Consider the following 14666-nt stretch of genomic DNA (forward strand, 5'->3'; position numbering starts at 1 on the left):
TCTTTTTAGTTGCTGAATAGTGTTCAATTGTATGGATATACCACATTTTATTTATCCATTCATCAGTTGATGGACATTTGTTTCCTGTGAAATATATATTTGATTTTCATCCTTGGCATAGTTTCTGGGCATACAGCTCCTAAAATCTTTGGACTTTCCAAAACGATAAGTGTCTTTTTGTATGCGTATGAGTTGACTGATGGCTAGCTGACCTAGGTAGCTTCAGGTTAGGGGCTGGTCACTGGAAAGACCTAGCCATGATTAGAGGGTTGGGACTTTCAGCTCCACCGTCAGCCTTCAGTGAGAGGAGATTTGCTGAACATTGAATTGATCAACTGCCAATGATATAATCAGTTGTGCCCAAGTAATGTCACTGCCATAAAAACCTAGAAAGACTGGGTTCTAGAAACTTCTAGAACACATGGAGGTTCTTGGAGGGTGGTGTGCCCATAGAGGGCATGGAAGCTCTGAGCCCCTCCCCTCTTACCTTGCCATGCGCATCTCTCCATCTGTATCCTTTGTAATATCGTTTATAATAAACTGGTAAACTTGTTTCCCTAAGTTCTGTAAGCCACTCTAGCAAATTAATCAAACCCAAGGAGTGGGTTATGGGAACCCCAGTTTATAGCTGTTGGGGGAGAAGCACAGGTAAAACAACCTGGAGCTTGTGATTGGCATCACAAGTCGAGGGCAGTCTTGTGGGACTGAGTCCTCACCCTGTGGGATCTGACTCTATCTCCAGGTAGATGGTGTTGGAATTGAATTGGAGGACACCCACCTGGCATCTGCTGCAGAACTGATTGCTTGATGTGTGGTCACATAAGTATCCTGTGTTGATTGTTAAGTGAAAGAATAGGAAGAACACTCTGCCTTGTTTATTTTTGTCTCTTTATTACTGGATTTCTACTTTTTGGCTATTGTGAGTAATACTTGTGAATATTTGCATACAAGTCTTTGGGTAGACATGGTTTTATTTCTCTTGGTGTATACGTAGGAGTGGAATTGTTGGATAATGTGGTAACTTTAACATTTTGAAGATTTGCCTTTTCCTTATGGCTAATGCTGATGAGTGTCTTTTTATATAGCTTTTTGGCTATTTGCATGTTAAAAAGCAATTACCCTTTTTTTTTTTTTTGAGACAAGGTCTTGCTCTGTCACCTAGGCTGAAGTGCACTGTGGCGTGATCATAGCTTACTACAGCTTCGAACTCCTGGGCTCAAGGAATCCTCTCGCTTCAGCCTCCCGAGTAGCTGGGACTACAAGCACACACCACCATGCCTGCCTAATTTTTACTATTTTTGTAGAGACAGGGGTCTTGCTTTGTTGCCTAGGCTAGTCTCGAACTTCTGGCTTCAAGCAGTCCGCCCACCTTGGCCTTTCAAAGTGTTGGGATTACAGGCATGTGCCACTGCGTCCAGCCTGATTATCTTTTAAATATCTTATTGGCTATTTGTATATCTTATTTAGAGGAAAGCTCACTTAAATCTTTTGTCCTTGCTCTTTTTGCAAAAAAGAAATGCTGTATTTTTCCTGTTTTTAACTTACCTAATGCCTTATGATTTATGTGTCCATGTTCATGGTGAGATTGGCCTGTAATTTGCCTTTTTATATATCAACCTTGATGAGTTCTGTCATCAAGATTATTCTAGTCTAATAAAACAAACTAGTATTTCCTTATTTTTATTCTCTTGAGAGTTTATGTAAAAGGGAATTATCTGTTCCTGGAAGGTTTGGTAAGCCTTGCCGGTAAGACCATTGGGGCCTGGTGTTTTCTGTCTCAGATTTTTAAATTACTTATTTGGATGTTTTAATATTTATAGGATTATTAAAATCTTTGTTTTTTCCTGAGTCACATTTGGTAGTTTATGTTAAAAAGTTTGTTTATTCTTGTCTGTATTTTCAAATATATCGGCATAAAATTCTGACTTACTATCTTTTGCATCTCTATCATATTTGTAATTAATCACCAATATTTAACTTCTTAAACAGTATGTTTAGGTCATTAATTTTCAACCTTTTTATATACTTACATGTACATACATATCTAAATAAAGTAGTAATTTCCTTTTAAGCACCACTTTAGCTATATGCTATAAGTTTTGCTATGTATAATTTTTATCTTTAATTCTGAATATATTCAAATTTTCATTATGATTTCAAATCTTGGCATATTTATCTTTTTAAAATCTTTGTTATTGATGACAAACTTAAGTTGTGTTACTAGGGCTGGTATGATGGCTCACACCTGCATTCCCAGCACTTTGTAAAGCCTAGGCAGGAGGATGCTTGAGCCCAGGAGTTTGAGACCAGCCTGGACAACATAGTGAGACCCCAGCTCTACATATATATATTTTTTTAATTAACTGGGCGTGGTGGTTTGTGCCTGTAGTCACAGCTACTCAGGAGGCTGAGGTGGGAGGATCGCTTGAGCCCAGGACTTCGAGGCTGCAGTAGTGAGCTATGATTGCACCACTGTACTCCAGCCTGGGTGACAGTGAGACCGTTTCTTTTTTTTTTTTTTTTGAGACGGAGTCTCGCTGTCACCCGGGCTGGAGTGCAGTGGCGCAATCTTGGCTCACTGCAAGCTCCGCCTCCCGGGTTCACGCCATTCTCCGCCTCAGCCTCCCGAGTAGCTGGGACTACAGGTGCCTGCCACCACGCCCGGCTACGAGACTGTTTCTTAAAAATAAAAAAAAAATAAAAAATAAAAGTGTTAAAAAAATGTGGTTTAATGTGATTTTGACTCTTTGAAATTTGTTAGCCGGGCGCGGTGGCTCACGCTTGTAATCCCAGCACTTTGGGAGGCTGAGGCGGGCGGATCACGAGGTCAGGAGATCGAGACCACGGTGAAACCCCGTCTCTACTAAAAATACAAAAAAAAATTAGCCGGGCGTAGTGGCGGACGCCTGTAGTCCCAGCTACTCGGAGAGGCTGAGGCAGGAGAATGGCGTGAACCTGTGAGGCGGAGCTTGCAGTGAGCCGAGAGCGCGCCACTGCACTCCAGCCTGGGCGACAGAGCGAGACTCCGTCTCAAAAAAAAAAAAAAAAAAAAAAAAAAAAAAAAGAAATTTGTTGAGGCTAGTTTTAGGTTGTGCAGATTTTCATCAGTATTCTATGTGTGTTTAAAAGAATGTGTATTTCCAATTATAAGGTGAGGCTTTTCCATCTCTGTTCAAACTAGTATCCTTAATTTTTTTCTGCTTGTTCTGTTAGTTGGTGGGGGATGGGGGTGGGTGTTAGAATACAACACTGGATGTCCCTGACTTGTGATAGTTTGACTTAGGATTTTTCCACTTTATGATAGACTTATTGGGACATAACCCCATTGTAAGTTGAAGAGCATCTGGACTTCATGATGGCTCAATTTATGCTTTTTCAGCTCTGTGATGAATTTATCAGGGTATTAAATTCATTTTCATCCAGGTGCGGTGGCTTATGCCTGTTATCCTGACACTTTGGGAGTCTGAGGTGGGAGGATCGACTGCTTGAGTCCAGGAGTTTGAGACCAGCCTGTGCAACATAGGGAGACTCCATCTCTACATAAAATTTAAAAAATTAGGTTGGTATGGCAGCGTGTGTCTGGAGTCCCAGCTACTCAGGAGACTGAGGTGGGAAGATCTGCTTGAGCCCAAGAGGTCGAGGCTGTAATAAGCTGTGATTGTGCCACTGCATTCCAGCCTGAGAGACAGAGAGAGACATTGTCTCTTTAAAAAAAAAAAAAAATATATATATATATATATATAATATATATATATATAAAATTTCCAACTTACAATCGATTTATTGGGACATAACCAGCCCCATGGTAAGTTGAGGAGGTTCTGTACCTTCTGTGATGGGATTTGTCAGATTCTGTAGCACTCAGTTTTTGCTTTGCATCTGTAAAGTTTAGATTTTTTTGTGTGTGTAGAGACAGGCTCACTGTGTTTCCCAGGCTGGTCTTTTTTTTTTTTTTTCTTGAGACAGAATTTTGCTTTTTCGCCCAGGCTGGAATGCAGTGGCATGATCTTGGCTCACTGCAACCTCTGCCTTCCGGTTTCAAGCGATTCTCCTGCCTCAGCCTCCCAAGTAGCTGGGATTACAGGCACCCACCACCATACCTGGCTAATTTTTGTACTTTTAGTAGAGATGGGGTTTTACCATGTTCGCCCGGCTGGTCTCGAACTCCTGACCTCATGATACACCTGCCTCAGCCTTCCAAAGTTCTGGGATTATGGGCGTGAGCTGCCACGCCCGGCCCAGGCTGGTCTTTTAACTCCTGGGCTCAAGCAATCCTCCCACTTTGGCCTCCCAAAGTGTTGAGATTTAGAGGTGTGAGCCCCCTTGCCCAACCAAGTTTAAGAATTTTAAAGTTGCCTGTGACTTGCACAATTTGTCATTCTGTAAATCTTTGTTTCTATGAATATTTTCTCACTAAAGTATATATATATAGGCCGAAAACTTAAGTATCTTTTGTCAAGGTGTTATGTAACTATGACAAGTGACTTTTGGTTACTGTTTACCTTATATATCTTTTTCTGCCCTTTTACTTTCAAGCTCTTTTGTGGCCTTAACGTTTTAGGCGTGCCTTTTGAAAGCCCTACACAGCTAAATTATAGTTTATAATTTGACTCTCAACTGATGAGTTAGTGCACTTGGTAATTTTTTTTTTTTTTTGAGACGGAGTCTTGCTCTGTCGCCTACGCTGGAGTGCAGTGGTGTGATCTCAGCTTACTGCAGCCTCTGCCTCCCGGGTTCAAGTGATTCTCCTGCCTCAGCCTCTGGAGTAGCTGAGACTACAGGCATGCGCCACCATGCCCAGTTAATTTTTATGTCTTCAGCAGAGACGGGGTTTCACGATGTTGGCCAGGATGGTCTCGATCTCCTGACCTTGTGATCCACCCACCTCAGCCTCCCAAAGTGCTGGGATTACAGGCGTGAGCCACCATGCCCGGCCTGTCTGAACGTAATTTTATACAATATTTTCATATATGAAAGAAGTTTGTATACATTGAACCATCAGAAAGCAAAGGTGTCACTATCTCAGCCATCCATGTTGACAATCTGTGGTTGCTAGGCATCACTATTGTTCCTGACATGAATTTATAGGCTTTCAGTAATCAATCATTTTCTTACGATTATTCACATGTAAGTGCTTAACAGTAAGGGATATGGCATACCATTAATACAATTAAAAAATAATGCGTAGAGGGTAACTGAGCAGCATGGTTGTATCACCGGAATACCTGTAACCGCTATTAAACAGCAGCAGATGCAGGGGGCTGGGAGGGTCTTTTTCCCCTTGGAGACGCGGAATAAACTGTGTTGTGTGCCTGCATTTTGACTGTGGTCTGTCACATGAGGTCGAGGTGGAACTTTTTACTTGTGATATTAAAAATGTTTGGATTTTGGAGCATTTTTTTTTTTTTTTTTTTTTTTTTGAGACGGAGTCTTGCTCTGTCACCCAGGCTGGAGTGCAGTGGCGCGATCTCGGCTCACTGCAAGCTCCGCCTCCCGGGTTCACACCATTCTCCTGCCTCAGCCTCTTCGAGTAGCTGGGACTACAGGCGCCCGCCACCACGCCTGGCTAATTTTTTTGTATTTTTAGTAGAGAGGGGTTTCACCGTGGTGTCGATCTCCTGACCTCGTGATCCGCCCGCCTCGGCCTCCCAAAGTGCTGGGATTACAAGCGTGAGCCACCGCGCCCGGCCGGATTTTGGAGCATTTCTAATTTTGGATTGTTTGTTGAGGGACGCTCAACTTATACTTTTATATTGTCATTCTTAAAAGATTGTTTTGCCTCATATCCAGTTCTGGCTCGAAGATTGTTTTCCCTTAGCACTTTGCCAGCACTTTCATCTTCTTTTTCCATTGCTGGTATTGAGAGTGATAAGTTAGATGCCAGTCGTTTCTCTGCAGGTCATCTCTAGCTTCTAACCTCTTTCTTTCATTTTTTTAAAGTCTTTTTTTTCTCCTTATTCTTCAATTTCACTAAGAATTATTTATGTAGAGTTCTTATTTCTTATCCTTTCTCTGCCTGAGGGTTGGTTTCTTTTTTTTTGAGACAGGTCCTTGCTCTATTGCCCAGGCTGGAGTGCGGTGGTGCTATCCTGGCTCAGTGTAGCCTCGGACACCTGGACTCATGTGATCCTCCCACCTCAGCCTCCCGAGTAGCTGGAACTACAGGTGCAAGCCACCACACCTGGCTAATTTTTGTATTTTTTTATGAACAGGGTTTTGCTATGTTGACCAGGCTGTTCTCCTAGGCTCAAGTGATTATCCTGCCTTGGCCTCCCAAAGTGCTGGGATTACAGGGGTGAGTTATCGTGCCTGGCCTGATATATTTCTTCAATTAAAAAAAAATTCTCAGCCATTTTTGCTTTGATATTTCTCACCTGCTTTTTCAGTTATCTCTTTCTACTACTCTGTTTAGATCTTATATTTAGTATATTTTCTATAATGTGTTGTTTCAGCTATACGGACCATGTATTCTGTAGGTAATACTAGTGGTTGCATGCTTTTCTGCTCTGATCTTTTGATGTTTCTGAAAACTTATTTCCTCTTGTGTTTGCTGTTTTTGATTTTGTGGCAACCAATCTTTGTCTGCCATGCTCTAATTTGACGAGAATGGCCAAATGCCCTCAGTACATTTGTAGTCAATGTTCAACAAATATTTATTGAGCTCTTCTGTACCAGACACTGTCTGGGTACTTGGTATTTACCAAAGAACAGAATAGATAATATTCTGTACCTTGGTAGAACTTAGCATCTAGTGAAACAAACTTCTAGGGCAGGGATGGAGGTAGCTGTGAGAATTTTCTTGTTTTTATCAGCCTAGTTTTTAAAAAACTTTATCAGTCTTAGTTTTTTAAAAAAATTAATATGTGATATTTTTGCATTTAAAGAGGTGCTTTAATATCGTGTCCAGGATTTTTACATATTCTGGGCTTAAAGTGCTCCTCATGTTGGCCAGTCCAGCAAATGTTTGTTTTGCTTTATTTTTAGGTTGCTGGTATTATCTGCTATTTTGGATTATTCTTTTGGTGTCTCTATACATCCAAATAACCAAGTACGAAATATGTGTTTTGAATAAGTGTCAGTTAGTATTCAAAATATTTAAAAAATTACAATAGGGGATTTTCATTTTGCTGAGGGTTAGCAAATATATATTTTTCCCCCTCCTTCAATATGGAGTGTTCTTGTGTCAATTTCAGGAATTTCTTAGAGATTTTCAACTCTTTTACATTAGTTAGCTCATTTTTTATATCCAGAAATGGGAATGATTTCAAGGATAATTACCATTTTGAAATGGGATCATTTGCTTGCTAGAAAATGTTAACATTGACTCCAGCCAAGTACAGAACATTAAAAACAATCTGGAAAAAGGGATGTGGATCAAAATAGATTATGAGCCAAATCTGTCTTGAGGAAGGAAGAGAGTAGAGTTTAGCATTTATAATACATGGCCTATCCCAAGAGAGGGGTAGGGACTATTTTATACATAAAAAAAATTAAAAGCCTTACTTTGACCAATAAATTAAAAAGAGGCAATCAGAAACAAGAGCCATGGAGGGACATAATGACACGTAGGCTGGGGCTAGTACTCTAGTTCATTTTGTGACACTCTAGTGGCAGATCCTGTCAGTTCTGGTCCTGTCTCTGCCTCTGCCATGGCCTTCATTGAGGAGGGTTAGGGGCTTTGGTGGCAGCAGGAGCACACTGCTGATCCCAGAAGCATAGGGTTAAGAACTAACTGCCTTGAATACGACCTTAGTGATTTTCAGTGGAGCCAAGGGGTTCGAAATGCATAGGCAATGTAACTTCATCAAACTTCAAAGAGCCAAGATTGATAATCTTTCAGGGTTATGAGAAAAGAATGAGAAAGGATTGTAGAGGACATGGGTTAGAGAGAGAGAGCTGGTTTAGCAGAATTGTTGTGAGGATTAAAGATAAATATTACTGGGCATGTTTGTATCTATCTCTAGAAGAAAGTAGAGTGCATTCCCTCTGTTTACCATATTGTCAGGCCTAACATTTTTCAGTTCTTGGTAGCAGTTACTAGTAAAGTGCCTCGTGGTTAGTGTAAACCTTCAGCAGCCTGCCGTGCTTACTTACCTCCACTTGCAGGAGGTAGGTGTGTCTTTATTTTGCTTGCTCAGTGCCTGCTATTAAATTGTCACTTGCGCTTGATTCTTTACATGTGTTACTTTTAACTCTTTATTCCTTCTAGATGAGTGTGAGGTAGTCATCTTAAGATGAAGCAGCTGGGAAGCAGGGAGGCGGTCTGGCCATAGTGGTTAGGAAGAGGGTCATTAAGGTGGTCAGAAGTGGGATAGAAATTTGGTGTGACCACTGACTAGCTGTCTGACCTTGGGCAAATTATCTCACCTTTCTAAGCTCCAGTTTCTTCACATGTAAAATGAGAATCATACTAAAATTATCCTGGCTGGGTGTGGTGGCTCATGCCTATAGTCCCAGCACTTATCACTTGGGAGGCTGAGGCAAGCAGATCACCTGAGGTCAGGAGTTCAAGACCAGCCTAGCCAACATGGTGAAACCTCATCTCTCAAAACAAAACAAAACAAAACAAAACAAAACAAAACAAAACAAAACAAAAACCAAAAATTAGCCGTACGTGGTAGTGGGCGCCTGTAATCCCAGCTACTCAGGAGGCTGAGGCAGGAAAATCACTTGAACCCGGGAGGCAGAGGTTGCAGTGAGCCAAGATCATGCCAGTGCATTCCAGCCTGGGTGGGCAACAAAGTGAGACTGCCAAAAAAAAAAAAAAGAAATTTCCCCCCTTTCCCATAGAAAATGACTTTGGGTAATTTGAAATTGTGGAGTGTTTTGTTTTTGCAAGTTTTCTAGTGTAGAAGTCCTAAACTTACTTACACAGAATAAGTGGTTAAATGTTAATGAATAGTAGCCTATTTTATGGACTCTGGCTTTGGTTTTGAAGTCTTGACTGTAAAGGTAGGATATTGTAAACTTTTTTATTCAACTGACTTTGTTTTTTTGGTTTGGGATAGAAAGTCTTAGTTTTTTAAAAAAATTAATATGTGATATTTATTTTGAAAAAAATTATAGAGAAGGCTAAAATCCATTCTGATCACCTTTTCCAAATCCTTTTCCATCTTCTGTTGTTACTGGTTTTGTGTCTCCTTTCTTGATTTTTTTTCTGTATATTTGCATGTATTTGCTGGGTATGTGTGTTTTATATAAATACAATAGCACCATACTATTGTGCCATTCTTTTTTCCTTCATCTCTTTTCACTGAGTCCCTGGTAGTACTAATAGGTCTGCCTCTTTCTAATAGCTGCATACTAGGGGTATACTTTATAGCCATTTCCCATATCAAGGGTCTTAAGATTTTGTTATTATCACAAACAATTCAGCTGGCTTTTAGTTCAATGTAATAAAGTTTTTTTTTTGAGACGGAGTCTCGCTCTGTCGCCCAGGCTGGAGTGCAGTGGCGCAATCTCGGCTCACTGCAAGCTCTGCCTCCCGGGTTCACGCCATTCTCCTGCCTCAGCTTCTCCGAGTAGCTGGGACTACAGGCGCCCGCTACCACGCCCGGCTAATTTTTTGTATTTTTTTTAGTAGAGACGGGGTTTCACCGTGGTCTCGATCTCCTGACCTCGTGATCCGCCCGCCTCGGCCTCCCAAAGTGCTGGGATTACAAGCGTGAGCCACCGCGCCCGGCTCAATGTAATAAAGTTCTTTGTTCTTAGAAACCTTTAGAATTACATTGTTTAGTGCAGAAATAAAACGCTGTTACAAGCTGAGTTATTTTGCTTTTTTGTCTTTGCAAGTAAAGTACAAATGTTTAAGCAAAGGGAAGAAAACTTTTCTTAGAAATGTATTTTGTTTACCTCCTTTCAAAATGAGATATGACATTGCTTTTAAATTCTATAAATGACCAATTATTTAGCAAATCTTTTAAAATTGTGGGAAAATACATAACATAAAGTTTGCATTTTCACCATTTTAAAAAAAGTTCCCAGCAAAATTGAGCAAAAAATATGGAGGAGAGTTCCCATATACTCCTGTCCCCACACTTCTGCAATAACATCCCTCAGGAGAATGGTGCATTTGTTAGAGTTGATGAACCTACACCAACACGTTATCATCCAAAGTCCATACTTTACATTAGGGTTTACTCTTGGTGTTACACATTCTATAAATTTTTTAGGCTGGAGTGCAGTGGTATGATCTCGGCTCACTGTAACCTCCGCCTCTTGGGTTCAAGTGATTGCCCTGCCTCAGCCTCCTGAGTAGCTGGAATTACAGGCACTTGCCACCAGACTGGCTAACTTTTGTATTTTTAGTAGAGACGGGGTTTCACCATGTTGGCCAGGCTGGTCTCAAACTCCTGACTTCAGGTGATCTGCCTTCCTTGGTCTCCCAAAGTGCTGGGATTACAGGCGTGAGCCACTGTGCCCAGTCATATTCTGTAAGTTTTGAAAAATGTATAAGGACATGTAGCCACCATTGTAGTATCATACAGAATAGTTTCACTGCCCTGTAGATCCTCTGTGCCTCATCTGTTCATCCTCACCTCCCTGTAACCTCTGGTGACCACTAATCCTTTTACTGTCTGCATAGCTTTGTCTTTTCCAGAATGTCATACATTGTTTATGTAGCCTTTTCATATTGGCTTCTTTCACGTAATAATGTGCATTAAGTTTTCTTCATGTCTTTTCATGGCTTTTTAGTGCTGAATAATATTCCATTCCTTTTTAGTGCTGAATAATATTCCATTGTCTGGATGTACCAAAATTTATTCATTCACCTACTTGAAAGATATCTTGGTTGCTTCCCAATTTTGGCAATTGTGGATAAAGATACTGTAAATATCCGCGTGCAGGTTTTTGTGTGGACGTAAGTTTTTCACTTTACTTGGGCAGATACCGAGGAGTATGATTGCTGTATTGTACAGAAAGAGTATGTTTACTGTTTGGAAGAAACTGCCAAATTGTATTCCACAGTGGCTGTACCATTTTATATTCGCACCAGCAATGAATGAGAGTTCCTCTTGCCCCACATTCTTGCCAGTGTTTGGTGATGTGTCTTGGGTTTGGCCATTTTAATGGATGTGTTGTGCTATCTCATTGTTGCTTTAATTTGCAGTTCTTTAATGATGTATGATGTTGAACATGTTTTCAAATGCTTACTTGCTGTCTGTAATGTTTGCTCAGGTCTTTTGTCCATTTTTTAATTAGGTTGTTCATTTTTTTGAGTTTTAAGTGTCTTTATATATAAAATATATATAATATACGTATTTTGAGACAGAGTTTCGCTCTTGTTGCCCAGGGTGGAGTGTAATGGCACAGTCTCGGCTCACTGCAACCTCTGCCTCCTGAGTTCAAGCAATTTTCCTGCCTCAGCCTCTGGAGTAGCTGAGATTACAGGTGCCTGCCACCACGCCCAGCTAATTTTTGTGTTTTAGTAGAGATGAGGTTTCACCGTATTGGTCAGGCTGGTCCCAAACTCCTGACCTCAGGTGATCCACCCACCTCGGCCTCCCAATGTGCTGAGATTACAGGCATGAGCCACAGCGCCCAGCCTTCTTTATATATTTTTGGATAATAATTGATTATCAAATGTGTTGTCAGATTTTGATCAGGATTGCATTGAATCTGTAGATCAAGTTAGGCAGAACTGATATCATGACAATATTGAACCTTCTTATCCATAAACATGGACTATCTCTTCATTTGTTTAGTTCTTCTTTGGGGTCTGTCACAGAGTTTTATAGTTTTCCTTATATAGATCTTGTACATATTTTGTTTTATACCTAAGTATTTAATTTTTTGGATATGTTAATATAAATAATTTTTTTTTTCATTTTCAAATTCCACTTGTTCCTTGCAGGTGTATAGGAAAGCAGTTGATGTTTGTATATTAACCTTGTAGCCTGTAACCTTGGTATAATGGCTTATTAGTTCCAGGACTTTTTTTTTTTTTTCAGTTCCTTCAGATTTTCTCCATCATGTTGTCTGTCAACAAAGACAGTTTTATTTTATCCTTTCCAATCTGTATACTTTTTATTTCCTTTTCTTATTGAATTAGCTAGGACTTCCAGTATGATATGATGGAAAAGGATGATGAGAGGGAACATCTTTGCCTGCTTCCTGAGCTTAGTGGGAAAGCTTTAATTTCTCACCATCAATTATGATGATAGTTGTAGGTTTTTGATAGATGCTGTTTATCAAGTTGAGGAAGCTTCTTACTATTCCTAGTTTTCTGAGTGTTTTTTGAAATTATGAACAGGTATTGCCTTTTCTGCATCTGTTGATGTGATCGTGTGAGTCTTCTTGAACCTACTGATGTGATGGGTCATATTAATTGATTTAAAAAATTATTTATCTTGAAACAAGAGTCTCACTTTGTCACCTAGGCTGGAGTGCAGTGGGATGATCTTGGCTCACTGCAGCCTTGGCCTCCTGAGCTTAAGCAATCCTCCTGTCTTAGCCTCCCAAGTAGCAGGGACTACAGGCGTGCGCCGTCATGCCTGGCAAAAGAGTTTTGATTATTAAAGCAGCCTTGGCTGGGCACAGTGGCTCACACCTGTAATCTCAACACTTTGGGAGGCCGAGGCAGATGGATCACTTGAGGCCAGGAGTGTGAGACCAGCCTGAGTAACACAGTGAAAACACTTCTTAACTAAAAATACAAGAAAAAAAAAAAAGCTATGCCTAATTTTTTGAGACTCAAAAAAGAGTCTCAAAAAAAAAAATTAAAGCAGCCTTACATATGGGATAAATATTTGGTTGTGGTATATAATTTTTTTTATATATAATGCTTTTTATGTATAATTATTTTTATATATTGATTCAGTTTCCCCATATTTTGTTGAGCATTTTTATATCTGTGTTCATGAGAGATACTGATTTGTACTTGCCTTGTAGTGTCCTTGTCTGATTTTGGTATTATGGTTATGCTGACCTCATAGAATGAATTGGAAAGTATTCTTTCTGCGACCGCCGGGCACAGTGGCTGGCACCTGTAATCCCAGCACTTTGGGAGGCTGAGGCAGGTGGATCACAAGGTCAGGAGATCGAGACCATCCTGGCTAACATGGTGAAACTCCGTCTCTATTAAAAATACAAAAAATTAGCCGGGTGTGGTGGCGGGAGCCTGAAGTCCCAGCTACTCTGGAGGCTGAGGCAGGAGAATGGCGTGAACCTGGGAGGCAGAGCTTGCAATGAGCTGAGATCACGCCCTGCACTCCAGCCTGGGCAACAGAGCAAGACTCTGTCTTAAAAAAAAAAAAAAAAAAAAAAAAGTGTTCCGTCTGCTGCTTTCTGTTTTCTGGAAAGCAATTTTAGAGAATTGGTATAATTTTTTCCTTAAATATTCAGTAGAATTCACCAGTGAACCCATATGGGCCTAGTACTTTCTATTTTAGAAGGTTATTATTCAAATTTTAAATTTATAGGCCCTTAAGATTATCTCTTTTTGTGTACATTTTGGCAGATTGTTTCTTTCAAGGAATTGTTCCATTTCATTTAGGTTATTAAAATTTTGAGCATAGAATAGTTGATAATATTTCCTTATTCTTTTAATGCCCATGGTATCTGTAGTAATGTCATTTTTCATTTTTGGTATTGGAAATTTGTGTCTTCTCTCATTTCTCTTTCTTCTCAGCCTGGCTAGAGTTGCGTTGATTTTATTGTTCTTCCTGAAAACCACCTTTTGTCTTTTTCTCTCTTGATTTCCTGTTTTCAGTTTCATTGATTGCTGCTCTAATTCTTCTTTTCTTATGCTTACTTTGGAATTAATTTGCTCTACTTTTGCTGGTTTCCTAAGATAGAAGATTAGATTATTGGTTCTGGATCTTCTTTTTTAGTGTATTACTCAATGCTATAAATTTCCTTCTAGACACTGTTTTTGCTGTATCCCACAAGTTTTGGTAAATTGTATTTTTCAAGGCCAGGTGCGATGGCTCATACCTGTAATCCCAGCACTTTGGGAAGCTGAGGTGGGCGGATCACTTGAGGCCAGGAGTTTGAGATCAGCCTGGCCAACATGGCAAAACCCTATCTCCACTAAAAAGACAAAAATTAGCCGGGCATGGTGGCACATGCCTGTAATCTCAGCTACTCGGGAGGCTGAGGCATGAGAATTGCCTGAACCTGGGAGGCAGAGGTTGCAGTGAATGTAGATTGCACCACTGCACTCCAGCCTGGGTGACACAGCAAGACTGTCTCAAAAAAAAAAAAAAAAAATTTTTTTTTTTTTTTGTTGAGACAGATCTCTGGTCCCCAGGTTGGATGGTTGACTCATTCTTTTATTTGAGATTTCTTTTTTGACTCCCATGTTATTTAGAAATATGTTATTTAATCTTCTGGTATTTGGGGATTTTTCAGTTATCTTTCTGTTATTGATTTCTAGTTTAATTTCATTGTGGTCTGAGAGTACATTGTATGATTTCTGTTATGTGTTTTAAGACTCAGAGTGTGGGCTCTCTTGGTGAATGTTCTATATGAACTTGAGAAGACTCTGTAATCTGCTGTTGTTGAAATAATGTATAGATGTCAATTATACCCAGTTGAGTTCCATCACATCCTTACTGATTTTCTTACTGTCCAGCTATTGAGTTCCATCATGTCCTTACTGATTTTCTACCTGCTGGATTTGACCATTTCTGATGGAGGGGTGTTGAAGTTTCCAACTATAATAG

General features: G+C 40.1%; 1 protein-coding gene across 7 annotated transcripts in view; it reads left to right on the top strand.

The window, feature by feature from the left end:
* Positions 1-14666, top strand: part of PPP6R3 (protein phosphatase 6 regulatory subunit 3) — a 159836-nt gene that overhangs the window by 12558 nt on the left and 132612 nt on the right. For 2 of the 7 annotated variants that reach the window (XM_058439021.1, XM_058439024.1), the window contains exon 2: positions 6213-6295. The exons of the other annotated variants lie outside the window; for them this stretch is intronic. The gene's annotated coding sequence lies outside the window, so the exon portion shown is untranslated. The remainder of the gene's footprint in view (positions 1-6212; positions 6296-14666) is intronic. 7 annotated transcript variants of the gene reach the window in all.

The sequence above is a fragment of the Hylobates moloch genome, unplaced genomic scaffold (assembly GCF_009828535.3).
Source record: "Hylobates moloch isolate HMO894 unplaced genomic scaffold, HMol_V3 SCAFFOLD_5, whole genome shotgun sequence".
Taxonomy (NCBI): Eukaryota; Metazoa; Chordata; class Mammalia; order Primates; family Hylobatidae; genus Hylobates; species Hylobates moloch.